Here is a 7,450-nt window from a genome sequence, read left to right as displayed (position 1 = left end):
CGTCGAGCACCTCTTCACAAAGTTTAAATAAAAATCAAGTCTGAATCCCCTCGGGGCGTTCCTGAGCAATTTTCCAATACAGCCATCAGAGCTGGTACATCCGAGAGCTAGTCATCTTACAAGCTGAATTGATACTTCAGACATCCCTTGAAGTGCTATTCTCTTGAAAGCTTTTATATTATATTATCTAAGACCTTTCAACACGTGGCGACCGTCTGTCGAAGCGATCTATCGATTTCGATTCTCGCCTCATGGGTAAAGAGCAAAGTGCTTGCTACAGCAAAGCAGGTGATATCGAGACGGCTTAAATAAATTTGCGAGGTACTCACAGACCGTACTTGCGCATCTTAGGAATCTATAATAATATCACACTCTCTTCAGTGCTGCTCAGTAATACCAAAAGCTTTTTCTTTAAATATTGACTACATATTTAGGGATACCTGTAGTAGGTAGGTACCTGTTATTTTCTTCATCAGATTGATAGGCTTATTCATTCTAATATTAATAAACGTCAAAATTGCGACATCGATATTTTACCATAGTCTAGAGAGTGCAATTTAGACACATTTATTAGAATCATAATAGGCTTGTAAATCCTGTAATAAACCGACTGTAACCTGCTTATTACTAGGAGTGCATGCTTAAATGAAGGTTAAGGCATCACATTCGCGAAAATTGCTCAGGGCTCAGACGAGAGGTTCCGCTCAACGATCTCGCGCTTCGTATAAATCCACATTATGCAGTAACAACGTTTTGGTTCCCTGCCAGCAGACGAGCATATGCACATACTCTATACCGGCTTGCGATTTAAGTGCTGGCGTTAAGATAGAAGTACTATGTATAGCACCAAAGTCTCCTTGCTAATATAATCAATCAACGTCGATTTGCATATTTTCAATTATGTTTTCGTCCTTTAACTAAGTTTTATTTTAACCATGTAGGTATTATTTATTATCTACCGTAGATACGAGTAGGTTAGCGTATGGTAAAATTATGCCTATAATTTCCACCTATTTAATTACTAACGACCGCTGTTTTTATATAGGTACCTATTAATCAAATGTGCTTTCGTAAAAACAAGTGCCTATGAATGAGTCGAGCTCTCATGAGCAGGATGATGATGAAACATATCAGTGAAAAATAAATTCCAATTCCATTACAATTATCTACTGCCAGCTACCATTCATTCTATTAGAGATTTTATACCGAAGTCCTCAACTTATAAACAATGAAATCCCTCAGTAATGAACTGAACTAATCAGATTAAGGCTCGATTTACATTAAAGAGCCTTCAGGCTCTAATATAATTAACGATTCTTTTCGACTGTCTCAGTTCCGTGGGAGGGGAAGCGATTGAAATTCAAATCCCAAGTCTCGAGCATATCTAATGTAATTTGTCGCCCTGGTAGGTAATGGAGAAGACATCCGTATCTACTGTTTAATTTAAGCGGTAAAGTTATTAAGGCAAAAAACTTTGTTGTCTGGCTTGCATGTCATTATCATTAGGTACTTACTTGCATTAATTACTTAAACAACGTACATAACTATTCTTTTAATCATCAAAAGAACGTTCAAGTTGATAGCGCTTTCAGGCACTTTGGTCCTATAATTCCCATAACTTTTTTCATCAGCGCAGCATCACTCACAATAAATCATAGGCATAATCCTAAAAGTAGGTAGATACACCGATATAGCTTTAAGATTGAACTTTTTTCAAATCAACTGCGATTATTCCAAAAATGTATCCGAATGTGTGTACATAATTCTCATGTGTACATAACTCGTACTCCTAGATACTCGTACATACAGAGGTAACGTTACTTATACCTAGAGGTAAGTATAGGTGGAGCCGAAAGCGCGACCTCGGTAACGTACTAATAACATTACACTACGAAATCTACTTTACCCAAAATGGCTTTGTCAGTAAACATTAGTCTGAGATTTAATACGTATCCCGCACGTCACAACGTCAACGCATAGTAACAAACAATCTAATAGGAATGCCATTAGTGATACGTAAGTTGTGGCGTGTCAGACAGTGTAGTAACAGTATGAATAGGTATTAAATAAAATGTCATTTACTATTCTAACTTATTCAATTGCTGATTATGTTGTAAGAAAGGTAGCTTAGGCTGTAGGCACGTTTGTTTTTAGATAGGTATGGCGAAAGTGTGATACCGATGGAAACATGACGAACATAATTCTATCGGTGTAGTGTAAACTACCACTTTTAATACAATTTGATGTTAATTTTTTTTGGTAATGTCATTTACCGAGTACTGGCAACCCGCTCTGCGGGTTCTCTGTTTGTACTCGCTTCCGAAGATATATTATAATTATAGGATATGACCTTAGCGCTACGAAAACAGTGAGCAGTGAGAATGTGTCAACTGGACGGGCCAGACACATTTTACAAAACGACCTTTTTTTCTAGGCAACGCGAATGCTACACACCGTAGACATTATTTTATAAAACTTTCACCGGGCTTGCATCGTCAAAAGGTACAGATATATTGCATAATACCTACACCTACCGATGTAGGAAACATATAAATATTTTTAGGGGTGAAAAAATAGGTAATTGAAATACTTAACCGTATTTTATTTATTTATCAATGTCATTAAAAAGCTAATGAGTATTAAGCATACATTGAAAACCTATTTGTTTCGATCTACTATGCGAAGACAGCACCGTATAAGTATAATATGCAAATTAGAGCAGACGTTAGCCCGCAAACACAGGGTGAATTAATGTCTTACCAACGTCTCAGTCCCGGGGGTGAACAACTTAAATTGTAACAACATATCCATACGCACTTATAATTTGCTATTTAAAATTGGAAACGAAGCCCCGGGGCTTACGTGACGGGTTGTCTCACGTGTTGGTGCAGTTTATATTGAATTATCTACTTGCGAATACTTTAATTACTTACTGATTAATAGGGATGCGTGTTTTAAAGTGAGGTTGAATCATAAGGGCGAGTTTCAAATGAGAAGAAATAAATTAATGTGTTTAACTGTTTACCTACCCTATATCCATTAAGGTACTTACATTTTATTTATTAAAAAAAAAGAGGTTTAACGTGAACAAATTAGTAAAGTATCTACTTACTTATTGGATAAGAGGGTGTTTTTCATGTTGCTGTTGAATTCTGCTGCTACTAGCTGAATGAAATTAAGTGAAATATACATTACTTACAAAATATTTTATGCGCTCAATTAGTGCAAAGAAGAATTAGTGCAAACGAGCATAATGTTGAAAAATACTAGGTAGTTATTAGGAGAGTTCAGTGCGACATAAAGTAGTAGAAATTAAATATAGAACCCCAGTGGCACCACTTTCACAATTCGTGTAATTAATAATCTTTAGTTCCATTAACCCCTGGAACCCCGTTCTTAAAAATTTGCTACAGAATTAGAAACCTTCAAAGTAATAATTATAGTTTAAATTGTCTGTGACAGATCTGGAACACGGCATTTTAGGGGTTAATTGAATATCTACTATTTCATGTCGCATTGAAGGTAGAGCGTGTAAAATAATAACAAAAAATTAGTAAATCAATTAATATTTATTAGCTACGCAAAAATATCTCAACGTCTAAATTGTTCACAATAATCGGATAAACAATTAATATGGCGTGTAGCCAATCACATGGGCAAAACTTAACGAATGTCATCATTTAAAACACTGGGAAAAAATACAAAACTATGTATTTACGAGTTGATGATTTAGTTTTTCTAACAAACATTAATATATCCAAGCCAATTTGAGTATTTTTAACTTTCTCCTATATTAATCGTAAGTTTTCGACATACATTTTGTTAAGGTACCTACTCAAAGATTCCGTAATTATCTATTGACTTTATTATTAATTGACACTTATGGGCCTTATCCACCATAAGTTAAGGCTTGGTAGTAAGAAATCAAATTATAAAAAGGAACGTAGGTACATATTTTTTTACATTCCTAAAATATTATTCAATCGTAGATCGCCCCTTTCGAAAAAAATAAGAATATTTTTTCAGTTTTTTATACTGATGTGCACTTTCTGATGCGCCTTAGTTGTCTTACGAAAATACACAGTGGTGTGAGATAATGAAGTAAATTTCTCGTTTTACGAGTTGTTGTATATCACTTAATAATGCTTATACATCTTAATATAATCTTCATTAAAATATGGCACAACTAAATAAAATTACGTATTGCTCATAATTTTGCACACTTCTTTATCATATCATTTATCCAATAGGATTTTACAAAGGTGTTTAGAGACGAATCAGTAGAAACATGGACCCTACTAGGTTGTAGCAGTTTATTATAAATGTGAGTGTGTTTTGTAAAATATCCTACTTTGTCGGTTACCATTAAGGCGAGATTTACTTGTATATTCATATGAATTAACTGACAACGCGGCTTTATAGCAATCGACAAAGTGGAACGTTTTCCCACGCACACTTACAAATATTCTCACCATCAAGGAGTAGCTATTAAGAGAAAGTTGTACACCTCGGGATTGATTACTTTTCAGGCAACTACATAATATTTCTCTCAAATTGTAGCCAAAAACAGGCAGTGCGCAGGACCTCACTTTGACTTATAATCAGAGATCGGAAAAATTTGCGACATTGCTCGCAATAATGTGGACATGTCTCCAAAATTAATCAAATAATTAATCATTTAATTAATTTCTTACTTGACATATAATTTGATTCCTAGTCAATAAATATAAAAGTTTGTTAAAGTGTAGATTTATTAAACTAGTTCGTCTATTTCTCCTTAAGACCTCCGTGGATTCACTTATTCTTAATATATATATTTTGACATTGATAGCTAGTACTTATTCAAATTACAGTCGTATTTGCCGTACCTAAATTACGTACGTACCTTATATAAACGGCAGCAAAATTAAATAATGGCATTTTCTTTACTGATGAGTACCCAATATCGCCAGTTTAAAAACGAATTAATGGCGAAAATTGAATTTAATATAATACGACGTGAAAATGGTACGTATGCGTATTTATCTATACTATTTATATTGATGTAAATTCAAACAATTATGCAGATACTAAATCCCGATTTTGAGGTTATCGCCCACAACTTAGAACAGAAAATAACTCTGAATTATACTGGAATAATAATATTCCTATAAAACTACTTAAGTTTGCCCCATTAACATCAGTGGATTGCGAGCGGAGTTTTTCAGCACTTAAGTATGTTTTTGATGTAAACAGAAATAAACTGACTGCTGAAAATTTGGAAAAAAATACTGATTATTTTATTTAATAAATCTATACTTTAACAAACTTTTGTGTTTATTGACTAGGAATCAAATTATATGTCAAGTAAGAAATTAATTAAATACTTAATTATTTGATTCATTTTGGAGACATGTCCACATTATTGCGAGCAATGTCGCAAATTTTTCCGATCTCTGCTTATAATAGTGGCTGATTGGTTATAGATGTTAACCTTTTAACCGCCTAGTATCTTTTCAAAGAGCGTGCTCGTCTTGTCGCGGGTTCGAAGTTGCACGAATATTTGTCTTATTTTTCCCGGATATTTTATCTCTTATAACTATGAGACTACGACGGTTAAAAGTTCAATAAAGTGATATGGAAGGTAATATATAACTAGTAACTACAATGTTTAACATTTATTTCTTCATTTCCAAACCAAAACCTAAACAAGTAATCGTAATTAGTGCATTAATTAACGTTGTTATTTCACTATTTAACAATATTATAATTTCGAAATTTTAAACGTATACCTTTAGCAACTAAATATCGACGTTAATTTAGTTTGTAGTACTAACAAGCATTTAATTTACAAAGGCACTGTTGCTTATACATATTATTGTAATAAAACACTAATGAGCACCATTAGTTTGTGTACTGATTTCTAGACATCATGTTCATGTAGTATGTAACTTAACGAAAATGGGAATTGAAAGTAAAAGTTTACACTGACACACAAATCATATTCGCATTTTTAGGGTTCAGTAGCAAAAAGGTACAAAAGGAACCCTTATAGTGCGACTCTCCGTTTGTCTGTCTGTCACATTATTTTTATATGGTTGACTTTTCGAATACAATTTTGTAAGGTTTTACCTTCGAATACACAGGAGATCACTAGGTACCGTTGATTTTAAAGACTGGTTATTATTTTCACTTTTTTCAGCGACTAAAGTGGTTAATTTAGCCATGATCGCGACGTCGCAAAAATCTCATGTCTTTTAGCATAAAATGTATAGACGATAAACACGACAGCTAACAATATATGAACGTAATATAATTATTAGAATCCCATATTTTTATGTGATAAAAATGTTTGGAGATTCGGATCTGATCATAATTTTACATTTTAATATATATTTAAACAACTTAACATATGATACACTTATATTATTTTGAACTTTTTATGCAGCCGATAGCCTAAGAAAGATAGTATTAATTTTAAATATTCCTAATATTAAATAAAAATGTAAATATGTTATTTACAATAGATCGATTACAGTATAATACCTATCTCTGCGATATCTAGATACATATTACATAAAAATACCTATATTTACATAGCGTTATATTGCGGGTGATACACTCAAGGCGTCAAGCATGTTTATGACATTAGACGAATGAACAAGCAAATTAAACGACACAACTATGCAACAAAATGACTGTCAGCATTATTACTCATAGCAAATTCGTCTATTGGGACGAATCGTCTTATTATAAATTTAATTTGGTAGGTACATGTTTTTACGTATATATTAGTCGTTTAGGGCAAATGATTAGTTAATGGCATCAGCATCAATAAATGATATAATTATAGTCTGTCAATCCGTTTCCGTCAATAGAAAACAGCGGAAAATTTTAATTATGTAGGCCAGGGTTTACATGGACTCATTTAAATTTTGTTTTTCGCGCCATTTTCTGGTGACAAACTTGTTGGACCGACTATAGCAGCGTTAATACTAGACAGTTAAAGATACCTAAGGTACATGTCAGTACAAAATTATTTGAATTATAAGCTATTTTTATTCCAAACTCTCATATAATATTATACGGTTATTGATAAAAAGTACCTAGTAGTTCTACACTCAAATCTACACAGATATGCTTGTCAGGTACACCAGCCGCAAAAAAGAATGGAAGTCATTCATTAGGCGTGCATGCACTTTTGCGGTTAGGTGTACAAAACCCATATATTCCATATATAACGTAATTTAGAAGTACATATTGCCTTAAAATTGCTTGCACGCGTGAAATGTAATTTACATACTTGCAAAATAAGTCAGCCATAAGGGTGCTTGGTATCTCATTGGTCCGTTTGAGATTTGTGGACCGGCAGACAATATTGTTTTTTGTCCTAGACCAATCGTGATAAATTCTGACTCAGCCTTATCAACAGCTTCGCATCGATAACCAAAGCAAACTTGCTACACGTGCA

Source organism: Leguminivora glycinivorella, chromosome 1 (genome assembly GCF_023078275.1).
Source record: "Leguminivora glycinivorella isolate SPB_JAAS2020 chromosome 1, LegGlyc_1.1, whole genome shotgun sequence".
Lineage (NCBI taxonomy): Eukaryota > Metazoa > Arthropoda > Insecta > Lepidoptera > Tortricidae > Leguminivora > Leguminivora glycinivorella.
The sequence above is the reverse complement of the archived record's forward strand: the minus strand, read 5'-3'. Positions refer to the sequence as shown.